At 47.2% G+C, this 12,169-nt stretch overlaps 1 long non-coding RNA gene and 1 pseudogene across 3 annotated transcripts; one reads left to right on the top strand and one right to left on the bottom strand.

Annotated features, from left to right (window-relative positions):
* Nucleotides 1-4,768: 4,768 nt before the first annotated feature.
* LOC140516346 (gamma-soluble NSF attachment protein pseudogene) lies at nucleotides 4,769-5,617 on the bottom strand (annotated as a pseudogene).
* Nucleotides 5,618-5,758: 141 nt separating this feature from the next.
* On the top strand, nucleotides 5,759-9,878 carry LOC140515463 (uncharacterized). 3 transcript variants are annotated; one of them, XR_011971036.1, is made up of 5 exons: nucleotides 5,759-5,928; nucleotides 6,265-6,347; nucleotides 7,723-7,804; nucleotides 8,854-9,390; nucleotides 9,637-9,878. It is a non-coding gene; the product is annotated as an uncharacterized lncRNA (long non-coding RNA). The 3 variants fall into 3 exon arrangements; XR_011971037.1 differs by having other exon boundaries at nucleotides 5,761-5,928; nucleotides 8,854-9,122; nucleotides 9,637-9,877; XR_011971035.1 differs by having other exon boundaries at nucleotides 5,761-5,928; nucleotides 8,854-9,878.
* The last annotated feature ends 2,291 nt before the right edge of the window (nucleotides 9,879-12,169 follow it).

Genomic DNA, 12,169 nt, shown 5'->3' with positions numbered 1-12,169 from the left:
TTCGAGATTTCTCGTGTCTTTAATAATCTTCATTTGTCGGTGCAACTGAACTATCTAAAACTCTGAATTAACTGGCATTGTATATAAGAGTAACTCTAGACTCATTCACAGTAAAATTCAGAATAAAACACTGATAATGCCCATTGGGCTTCACTTCATTGGGACTAGAAATCGAGGCATAACGTAGACAAAGGGACAAAATTATCTCTGCAGGGAAAATGGTCTATTTGTAACTGTCAATACCCAAAGATAATTAATAAAAATCAGACCTCATGTCACAAAAGGGAGGGATAAGAGACATGTCATTCTAAGCAACAAGATGGTTTAAAACTCAGTCAAGATTTACCAGAAATCACAACACTTTAGGAAAAATATTGATGAGAAGCCACATTACTTTGTGGATCAAGGGCAACGAACGACGGATTATGCCCCCAACTTTTTCCACAGCAAAAATCAGTTGACAGAAATAAAGAATTTCAAGGAAATAAAGAATGCCCTGTTCTACAAGATTCTCAAGCGCTGGAGGGTGTGGCAGCACGTAGTGGAAGGTCCACGTGGTGCCAGGAGGTATGTGTCAGGTGCCTGTTCCTTACAGACCAGCCAAACTAAGGACAGCAGGCTGGCCACCAGTTGGTTTGTCCACCACAAATCAATATTGGATACAGGGAAGGAATGTAGGTTCATTAAAGGACTGGCTTGGAAGAAGTGCATAATTCAGAAAACTCAGGTATGGTAATAGAAGAATCTGGGATATACTAATGTTGATATACTGTGCTCCCAGCACAAAAGTTCCCTTCATAACTGCACATGCCATCCCCTATCTGTGAGTTTTAATGAGTCCCTACAGCACAAAGGTTACCTTGCCAAGGGTAAGGGTTCTTCCTATCCTACCTCTGATGCCTCCATGCTATTTCGGTCATCTCTGATTCTCTGTGTCCCAGACAACATTCTAGGATTTACCAAGCTAATTTGCACACTCCAACTTCTGAACATGGAGAGTATCACAGGGAATACTGGCACATATGCACCATGAAAAAGTGGGCAAAGTTTGGCAGCCAAGGTCAGACCCATCCCCAAGCCAGTGCAGCTACAATTTCTCATGCTGAGGAGATGAGATCTTTGTCACACTGATTATTAAAATTAAGCATTTCTGTGGTACTGAGAGTGCTGAATTTCCTTAGCTAACATTTCTCAAGAGGTCAGACTAGAGAGAACAACTCAAAAGGATTTCACAACAAATAATCTAAGGAAAACTCTTGAGTACTATTCTCTGTCTCTCCCCCCAAACAAGCTCTGTGAAATCTTGGGGCCATGTCATGTGATGTAATTTTATAACATGGTCTGACTATAGAGGGATGTACCAGAGATGTAGAAGACTATCAAGATGGTAAAACAGGTTCTTCTTCATTTGCTGAGCTGGGGCTGGCATAAGCATGACAGATTAGCTTTCTTCTTCCTCGTGCTGCCTTCAAACCCAGCCTTTAGAGGCTTTCTTACATCCCCTAGGGGTGAATGACACTGGTCTACTCAGTGAAGCTCAGGAGCATGGCCTGGATTCTGATACTGGGGGAGTCTCTGCCCAGGGTGGATAGCTACAGCCATCTCCAGGAAGTTCTGTGTCCTGGGGACACTACTGCTAGGCAGGATGGAGATGGACAAGTCACCATTGGCCTTGGTGGGTTCCAGACTCACCTGCAGCCTGCCCTGCTCCTTTTTCTGGAGGGTCTGGACAGTTCCACTGTAGACATGGAAAGCAGGAGAGGGGCCTGAATGGCCTGAAATCCAGACTCAGGCAAAAGAGAAGAGGAACTTGCAGCACAAAAGGCTAAGAGGAAATTCAGCATCACAGCAAGGGCTCTCAACCCAAGTTCTACTAGCAAAGCACTGTAGTGATCCAGCAGCGCTGACTGCACATAAGAAAGCCCCTGCTTCAAGAGGGACCCCAGTACTTGGCCAGAATTCAACAAATGAACTCCTCAGCGAAAAGGAACCCAACCCAGGAACAAATGGGTTAACACAAAAGGAGCCCAGAGATATAGACGGAGGGACACTGATGGTATGTCTTCGGCTACAGGTGGAATACAGAGGAAGTGTTCTTCTCAAGTGAATGGAAGCAACGATCCTCAGTGCCCCTTATGGGGGACCCAGGAACCTTGCAGGGTACCAGGTGTCTCAGCAGGAGGCCCTCCAAAGGGCTTTGTGGAGAGAACCCCACAGAAAGTAATCTGGGCACATGGTGGTTTCTGAGAAAACCTTCTAGGCTGCAGGGAACATCTGTGGATGGGCCAAAAGCCAGCAAATTTTGTGATAGAGCAAAAGAGAATGAATATGAAAAAAATCCCTCAACTTCGATCTGGCTGTCACCATGGCATCACAGCACAGAGTACTGAACAGATTCCCTCATATCTGCAAAAAGTTGTTCTTGTGACCTTCAATATTCCTTCAGTCCTGACAAACAATAGGATCTCAACCAGAATCCCATTAATCAGCTGCCTAGCGAAAATGAGTCAAAGAGAGCAACAGGAAAGCCCAAGCAGAAGCATTCAGTGAACCAGCTCCTTGGACAGCAGAATGAACCAAGAAGAATTTAAAATGAATACACATGGTCCAAAGGCAATCCATCAGTCTAGAGGAAAAGCAGCAAGTCACCTCATAGCTCCTGAAATGGAGACCCTGGTATAGAGGAAGATAATCTTATAGAAAGTCCAATGCCTGGGTCAGGCCTTCACCTCAGGGGGGCCTACGGTGTGATATGGGCCAGAATCCTAAAGTTGCACCTGCCAAGAATTTGTAGAACACATAAAACACAATAATGAAAACCATAGGTGGAGGTAGGCTAAAATTTCCCTGAAGTATGTCCAGGGTCAAGAAAAGGGAACAGGTTGTCCAAATCCACACAGAATGATATCTCTCACAGTGGGGCTAAGGGTGAACTCTAGGAGATACCCCAGAAATCTTTCCTCAGACTGCTTGTTGTCCCTGCACAGTTCCAGTGTAGACACTGCAAGGAGTGTAGGGTCCAGAATGGCCTGAAATCCAGATCCAGGAAACAGAAGAGGAATCTGCAGGACAAAAGGTCAGAAGAAATTAAGGATTCATAGCAGGGGTTCCTAACCTAGGTTCCAGGACCACCCCACTGTAGTGATCTGTGAACAATAACTGGAGAGTAGACCGTACAAGAAGGACCCGAGTACTTGGTCAAAATCTCCCACATGAACTTCCCAGGGAAAAAGAGAAGAATGGTAAAAAAATACAAATCCAATCCAGGAACAAATTGGTCTAAAAAGTGAGCCCAGACAGACCTTCGTTGGAGGAACACTGATGTTATGTCACAGCCTATAGGCGGAACGCAGAGGAAGTGTTCTGCTCAGCTGAACATAAGTACTGGGCCTGAGTGTCCAGTAAATTGTCCAATGTGCCAGCAGGCACAGCAGGAGGCACAGCAGGAGGCCCTCCAAGGGCCTCTTAGGAGGGAACACCACGGAAATTGATCCAAGCACATTGTGGTGACTGGGATAATCTCTTGAGGTAGAGGGAGTATTGGTGGAAGGGCCCATTCGCAGCTAGGCACGCCATAGAGAGCCAGATTATGAAAATGAAACAAAGCCCTCAACTTAGAGCGAGTCATCACAGCAGGGGGCCCTGCCATGGACCACGGAACATATCCTGTCACATCTATGGAATGATGTCCTGGTGACCTTTAATATTCCCCCAGTTCTTACTGACAATAGCATCTCAAACCAGAATCCCCTTAATCCCAGTGAGAAGAAGTGTCAGAACACTCAACAAGAAAGTCCACGTGTACAGAGAGAAGAGCAGGACAGGGCTGGGTCTGAAAGATGCTAGATTCTTCCTGCACAAGGCACTTCTGTCCCCTCTGGGCGAGGTTAGGCAAAGCTTACATCACCATGTCAGTGGTGTTCCATGCCTCCCTGGTCTCATGTCTTTCTCTCATGTCTGCTCCCATTTCCTCACCACCTTGGTTTCACTTCTTCATTGTATTTGGAATCAGAAGACCCAGAGGGCCCATCCTGCCTGTCCCTGTTCCCTGTGGCCTTTCCCCAGTGGGTTCCTGAGCAAACTAACTTCCTTGGGCCCCAGGGCTACCTCCTATGTAAAATGGGGGGAGCAGACTGGGTGGACCTGCTCAAGTCCCACACAGATTGACAACTGATCCTGTTCCTTACCCCACACCTGAGCCTCAAGCGCAAGCTGACTGAATGAAGTCCAGTTCCATTTTCCAGGGAAAAGGCTAAGTCATGTGTAGACTTCAAGTTCTGGCAGAATGTCTTAGAAGGGTAAGCGTGGGAGAGGCAGGAAGAAAGTCTCAGCAGTTTTCGGTGTTCTAAAATCTCATCCTGAGGGGTCTGGGCAGCCAAATGTCTACGAATGTAGGAAGTAGGTCCTGAGGATCATGGGGAAAGGGGACAAAGAGGGGAATGGGGGTGGGAAAGCAGAGAGTAACCTAATTGATGGCTTTCCACTGGAACCCATCACTTTGAGCAGGGAATTACCAATCCGTCAAGGGAAAATATTTAATCATGGAAGGAACGCATCTACTCTGGAAGGACGGGACAGGATGGACAGTGGGAAAGCAGAGGAAGCCAAAGGCTTCCATGCACGTTTCAAGGAAAGAGGTTGAGAATAGGCATGATGGGAGAAAGCACGCTAACACACATGGCAGGTATAGTAGAACTTTTATTTTTTTTAACTAACTAGCTTTTATTTTTTTAACTAACTAGCTTTAATCAGTTCATTGTTGAAGGAATCACAAGTCCTCGACGTCAGGTACCTTCAGCATTTTCATCATCTTCTTGTACTCGTTGTCGAGGTGACGGAAGAGAGGACAGCCGCAGATCAGGTCCACTGCATCTTGGTCCCGGTCTTGATAGCAAGTCATCAAAGTTACCAACAAACCATACTCGCCGCTGAATGGGAAAGTTGGAAAACAGACACAAGTTTCCTTCAGGCACTTGGAGGCTGCAGGGAAATCCAGGTCACACAGATGGGCTAGACACTCCAACAGGGCTCTCTGGCGGCCCAAAGAGAAGCGCGCTACCTTCATACACAAGTGTTTCTCCTGGCCTAGGGACATCGCAGCGTCCCTGTAGTTCTTGTGCCTCACCAGCACCTTGGAGGCTCGGCCAGTGAAGTCCAGGGCCAGCAGGAAACGGTCATCCCCTTCAAGGAGCTGGGATGCCTGCTGGTAGAGATACACCACGTGGTGCGGGATGTGGCTCTCCAGCAGGTGGCTGAAGCGCCTTAAGGTCCAGGCTGCGATGTCTACCTCTCCACACTCCAGGTACCAGGAGATAGCCTGCTTCACGGCTTCAGCGGCATCCTCCACGTGGTCGGACGTGCTCAGGTACAGGCCGGCTTGCTCGTAGGCCATGGCGGCACGGAGGGGCACTTGGTTTTTCTCGTGGGACTCGGCTTCCTTGAGGAAGGCTTCTGTGGCCTTCTCCACCCTCTTAGCTCTGCAGAAGGCTAAGGCAGCCTGTGCATATTCGCTAGCAGCCTTGCCATAGTCTGGCTTCCATCTCAACAGCCCGACGTGTGTGTGTTGGATGGCCTTGGCCATATGCCGCAGGCCCTCCCTGCTTTGTTGTCCTGCCATGTCCGGGGCTGAGCAGGCGCAAAGGGGAACGATGAGGAGAGAGAGAGAGGGAGAGCCACAGCTCACCCCAGTCACAGAACCGAACAGAGTGTGCAGTGGAGCATTGTGGGGGAGGGGTGCCAATGGAACATCCCATTGATTCCAGAAGAATTCTGACAGAGGGCCCCCTAGTCAGAGCCACAGGGCAAGCTAGGCCCGGGGACAGAGGGCCTCCTGGACCTGTGCAGAGGAAGAAGGAGCTCTCACAAGTGATCCATGTGGGCAAGGAGGTGGCGGAACTAACAAGGAGGGAGTGCGTAGAGCATTCAGAGGTGGGTAGCTAAAGACCAGGGCCAGACTGGGGAGGACAGAAAAGGGCCAATGGAGAGGTAGAGGGGAACACAGGGTGGGGGGAGGGGAAGGGGGTCTGTCCCAGGGGAGTCACAGGGATCAGACCTTGTAACCGGGAGAGCAGCTGCTGCTGGCCAAGCTGTTCACCTGGCCAGGGCTTACCCTCTATCACCAGTGATTCAGCTCTGTCAGTGTTTATAAAAGCCTTTTAAATTTTGGGAGAATTTATTTTCATACTAATCGCTGAAAGAAAAGAGAGGGGGGGGAAAGTCATGACTCAAGGGTCTGATCCTATGACCGTGATGTTGTTTCCACAGGACCACAAATGTGGAGCTGGGAAGGGACATCACAGGCCCTTAAACTCAACAGAGGAGGAAACTGCAGCACAGAGTTTAGAGAGGTGACTTGCCCAGGGTGACACAGCTACCAAGGGAGGCTCAATTCAAACGCAGGTCCCCTGACTCCCCAAATCCAGAATTTTATACACTACACTATACTCCCTCTCATGATATAGAATGATTTGTTTTTTTAAGTATAAAAGCTAGAGATTTATTGTAATTTTCTCGATAATAAATTATCCAATTGGCTATGATGCTTTCCCACAACTGAACACCACCTTTCCCATTGACTAGTACCGAAGTTGGCACTTAACCAGATTGAGGAACAAGGCAGAAAGAGCAGACGTGAATATCATGGGAACTCAACTTACACTCCTTGTGCCTGTGTACTGCACATTATTCTTGCCAAGGAACAGTGTCTGAACAGATTAGGGGGGCAATATGGCCTCCACAACCATGTCTGAGGCACGCAGTTACAGAAGTAACAGAACTGAAATTCAGTATTTCCCTTGAAATATCAGTCTGCGCTCATGTTACTTGAACACCTTTCAGTTTTTTAAAACTGTACACAAGGGAAACAAACTGACCTAAGTGAATACTGGACCAGGCAATCAAATACATGGCTAAGTTCTAGGTCATCTTTGAATTGCTCCTAGAGGAATGTACCACCCAACAGTCTGAGAATTAGCCACATAGGATTTCTCTAGAAGAAAGGCTGTAGAAAGAGAAGCCCAACGGGCTTACTGCATAGTTGGAAGAGTTCTTTATCTTTTCTCTGTAAATTTCTACATTACCCAATATCCATTTCAATTCATACAGATGTTTGGTTACCAGGTACAATCCTGGTCCAATTTGGAGGCAGTTTTCCTCCAAAATGTCTCCTCTCTGAGCTTCTGAAAAGCGGAATGCTCACCTATTCTTATAGGACTACCAAAACTCTTTGGAAACTAGTGGCTCAGAAATCATTTTTAATTCACTTATTACCTGTGCACAAGAGAAACAGCTGATAAACCCAAAAGAAAGTTTAATGTGCCCATGTTGGTTAAAAGTAATTGAAATCTCAGGACCCTTTCAGTGAAAGTAACATTTCTAATTACCAATCACTGGGCATGTTAGAATCGCTATAGTAAAGCTCAAAAGCCTTGGGCAAGAGCGCTTTCTGCAAATAATACACCACTTCTTCAGTCTGCACAAAGACTGCAAGGTAATTGACAGCTGCTCTGTGAATGTTGAGAAAATGTTACAATGTAGCTTTCTGTACAATGAAATGTACACTTAAGGGCTAATCAGGATCAGCATTTTGACTATACTTTAAATGAAGTTCCCTAAACAGCACTTCTGCTGAGAGATGTGTATCCAAGTTGCCTTAAGATTCTACATAACTAGAGAAGAATCTGCTTTCATATTTAATTGTTCTCTGTCCTTTTTTGTTACAAGGGTCCCGCTTAGATGATTCTCTTGCAATGGACAGCTTCAGATGTGCATACTCTATGGTATACCAGAGGGGCACAAATGTTCAGTAAGTGTATGAATAACACATCACACCCCTATGGGGTGGTGAGGGCATGCCAGTGAACCAGGACCGCGGTCCTTTGCAACAGCAAAGAGGTCACCAGGGACCACAAAAGGTCATGCGGGAGGGAGTCTGCTGGCCAAGCTGTTAGCCTGGCCAGGCACTACCCTCTATCACCACTGGCTCAGCTCTGCCAGCCTTCATAAATGGCTTTTAAATGGCAGGGAAATTTTTAAACATTAATTGTTTTAAAAAAGAGAGAGGAAAAAAATGACTCAAGGGTGTGCTTGGGGGAGGGAAGCCCCCAAATGCCCTGTGGAAACAGCATCACAGTCCTAGGATCACAGGTGTGGAGCTGGGAAGGGACAGCACAGGCCATTAAACTCCTCACAGGAGAAAATGCAGGCACAGAGGTTAAATGACTTGCCCAGGGTGACACAGCTACTAAGGGAGGCCCAATTCACACCCAGGTCCCCTGGTTCCACAAGTCCAGAATTTTGTCCACTGCACTGTGATGATATATAATGATTTTTAATAAAGCAAACTTTCCTGTAGGAGGTATATCCAACAACTTTTAAACTTTGTTGTTTTGCTAAGGCCTACCAGATCCCATTGAGAAAAACCTGAAAGATGGTTCAGAATCTCCCAAGCTTCTTTGGATGGGATTTAATCTGAATTCCAGGCAAAGGACTCAGAGAGCCATGAGCAAGAGGAGCTGATTATGGGAGAGGGATGTCTACCTGAGACAGATTTCTGTGTCTGGGCTGGAAGTTGGGGAAAAGATTGGGAAAGGAATCACACAAATGGTAGCGCCTGGGCCAGAAAGGCTTGGCTGGGTCAAGTCAAGGCTTGAAGGAAGAAGGAAGCTTTCAGGGAATATTGGTCAAAAACCAAGGGCAGGCACAGGATGGCAGGAAGAACAAAGAACTGCGCAGTAAGGCAGAAGCACATAATCCCTGAAGGAGACGAGTGGGGCTTTAGGCTGGAAAGATAGTATAAAGGCAGGCTACAGAGGCCACAAAAGCAAAGCTAAGCATTTCTATCCTGTGCTGCAGGTTCTAGGGAGGCACCCCAGAAATCTATCCACACATGGCCAGTCAGCCAGATCAAGTGTATACATGGAAAGCAGCAGAGGGGCCTGAATGACCTGAAATCCAGACCCAGGCAAACAGAAGAGGAATCTTCAACACAAAACGATAAGAGGGAAGTGATGTTTCACAGCAGGGGGTCCTACCCTAGGGCCCAGCAGCAACCTGCTGTAGTGATCCATGCACAATGACTGGCCAACAGACAGCCCCTGGTCTAAGAGGGACGTGACTACTAGGTCAGAATCCCCCAAATAACCTCCTCAGCTAAACAGAGAAGAATGTTCAAAAGCAAACCCAACCCAGGAACAAAGTGGTTAAAAAAATACGTCCAGAGAGTCTTTGGATGCAGGGCCACTGATCCTATGTCAGGGCCTATAGGTGAACCACCACGGAAGCGTTCTGCTCAACTATACATAAGTAGTGAGCCTGATTGCCCAGTAAGGGGGACACAGGAAACATCCAAGGTGCCAGCAGCCACAACAGGATGTCCTCCAAGGGGCTCTGGTGAGGGAACCCCAGAGAAATTGATCTGGGCACATGGTGGTTACTCAGAAAAGTCACCTGGGTTAGAGGGGGCATCTGTGGAATGGCCAGTTCCCTGCTAAGTATACCTTGGAACAAAAGGCGATGAATCTAAAGTTAGAGTTAGTCCATACAGCACAAAGGTTAACTTGCCCAGGGTAAGAGTTCTTCATAGCCTGACTGTCACTTGCTTTCTATTTCTGTCATCCTTGATTCTCTGTGTCTCAGGCAACATCTGAGGACATATCCAGTTACGTTTCACACTCAGACTTCTGAACACGGAGCGCATCACAGGTTATTCACATATATGTACCCATCAACACTTGGGCAAAGTTTGGGCAGCCAAGGTCAGATCCATCCCCAAGCTGGTGCAGTAACAACTTCTCATGCCCAGGAGACTGGATATTTGTCACCCTGATCATTAAAATTAAACATTTCTGTGCAACTGAGAGTGCTGAATTTCATTAGGAATCATTTCTAAAGAGGTAAGACTAGTGATAAGAACTCGAAAGAATTTCACAGTAAATAAACTAAGGAAAACTCTGAGTACTACACCTGCGTCTCCCCACCACCACCAAACAAGCTCTGTGAAATCCAGTCCCTCACAGTGGGGATGGGAGTCAAGATGAGCTGCAGCAGGCGCACCACAAATCTCTGTAGACTGTGTGTTGGCTCCAGACAGTTCCAGTGTAGACATGGAATGCATCAAAGCAGCCAGAATGGAATGAAATCCAGACCTAGGGGAAGAGAAGAGGAATCTGCCACACAAAAGGCTGAGGAAATTCATGCTTCACAGCAGGGGTTCCCAACCTGAGGTTCCAACACCAACCCAGTAAAGTGATCCTTGAACAAAGACTGTAGAGGAGACAACCTGTGACTCAAGAAGCACCCGAGTACTTGGCCAGATTCCCCCCCCCCCCCACACACACACCCCCCAAAGACAGGTATAACAGAACTTTTTTCTTATTTGATTAGCTTTAATTATATCATTGTTCTAGGAAGGATAGGTTAACAGATGGTACATTCCATGTAGAGAGAGAACACGTTCCTCTTCCTCCTCCTTTTCCTGCAATTTCTGCTCCCCCTCCTTAGTGTCCTCCTCCACCTTCTCCATCTTCTTCTCCTCGCCCTCCACCTTCTTTGTTATTGGGGCTGTTTTCTTGTGGCTGTCAGACATGGGCATGCATGTAGATGGAGGTGGCAAAACCCTGGTCCTCATGTTCTTGAGGTCAGGTACCTTCAGCATCACGGTCATCTTCTCATACTCCTTGTCAAGATGTTTGAAGACAGAAGAACCGCAGACCTCATCCACTCCGTCTTGGTTCTGAACTTCATAGAAATTCAGCAAAGTTACCATCGCCACATATTGGCTCCTGCTTTGGAAACTGGGAAAGTAGATACAGCTGTCTCCCAGGCAGTTGTAGGCAGCAGAGAAATCCAGGTCACACAGATGGGCTAGACATTGTGCTAGGGCTCTCTGGTGGCACATGGAGATGCTCTCTACCTCCACATACAAGGGTCTCCATTCCCCCCATGCCACCTTGCTGCCTGTTGTATAAGGGGAAGACAGCAGGCACTTATTCTACCACCTCAGCTGGTCCTCACAACAACCCTGGGAGGTGCATTCATTATCTCCAATTTGCAGATGGTGAACTTGAGGAAGTTTTTTAAAAATGATCTGACTAGGGTCACAGAGCTATGAATTATCTGAGACAGAACCTGAACTCAAATCTTCTTGATCCCAGGGCTGGCTCTCTATCTACTGTGTCTGCTGCCTAAAGCCAATATGTCCACGTAGAGGTACATGCAAGAGACATACAAGGTAGTTGGGAGGTGGCTTTGGAAGGGGAGGTTCTAGTGGCCAGGAAACTGGCCAGGGCCCCTTACAGAATGAGATGCTTGAATTGTTCCTGAGAGAACCCAGGAATGCTGAGAAGTAAAGGAGGAACAGGAAAGCACTTTGGGGCCTGGTGGGGTACAGTTGGTGTAAAGATAGGGATGGGAGATGATTTGAATTGAGAAGCTCCTTGCACTGGTTTAATCCAGGTGAATCCATGATGTTTTGGACCAAGACAGCCAAGATGTATTGGAAAGGTAGTCTGGGTTTCTGCAGCAGTCTCTTCTGCCTCCTCCAAATTGGGCACTCCACCTGTCTATCTAGGACTGAGTGCTGAGGGAACTGGAGATTCAGAAGAGGTCTCATGGAAAGTGAGCTTTTTCTTCCTGCTTAGTGATTTACCTGACTGAAGGAAGCTTCTGCATCCTGACTAAAGCCACAGATGATTTTCCCGCAGACAAAGGAATAGGTCTGCCTTTGGGATTGGAAAGGCATCTCTAGTCTTACTCCTCTCCAACTTGATTTCACTTCTTGATTGTATTTGGAATTGAAAGACCCAGAGGACCCATCATGCCTGTCCCTGTTCCCTGTGGCCTGTCCCCGTTCCCTGTGGCCTGTCCCCGTTCCCTGTGACCTGTCCCCAGTGTGTTCCTGAGCAAGTTAACTTCTTTGGGGCCCAGAACTACCTCTTATGTAAAATGAGGGGATTAGACTGGGTGGACCTATTCAAGTCCCATCCAGGTTGACAACTGATCCTGTTCCTTATCCTACACCTTAGCCTCAAGCTCAAACTGATTGAAAGAAGTTCATTTCAGTTTTCCAGGGAAAAGGCTAATTCATTTGCAGACTTCAAGGTCTGGGCACTAGGTCTTAGAATGGTAAGCACAGGGGAGGCATGAACAAAATCTAAGAATTTTTAGGTGT

The sequence above is a fragment of the Notamacropus eugenii genome, chromosome X (assembly GCF_028372415.1).
Source record: "Notamacropus eugenii isolate mMacEug1 chromosome X, mMacEug1.pri_v2, whole genome shotgun sequence".
Taxonomy (NCBI): domain Eukaryota; kingdom Metazoa; phylum Chordata; class Mammalia; order Diprotodontia; family Macropodidae; genus Notamacropus; species Notamacropus eugenii.
This window is presented reverse-complemented; position numbering and strand designations above follow the sequence as displayed.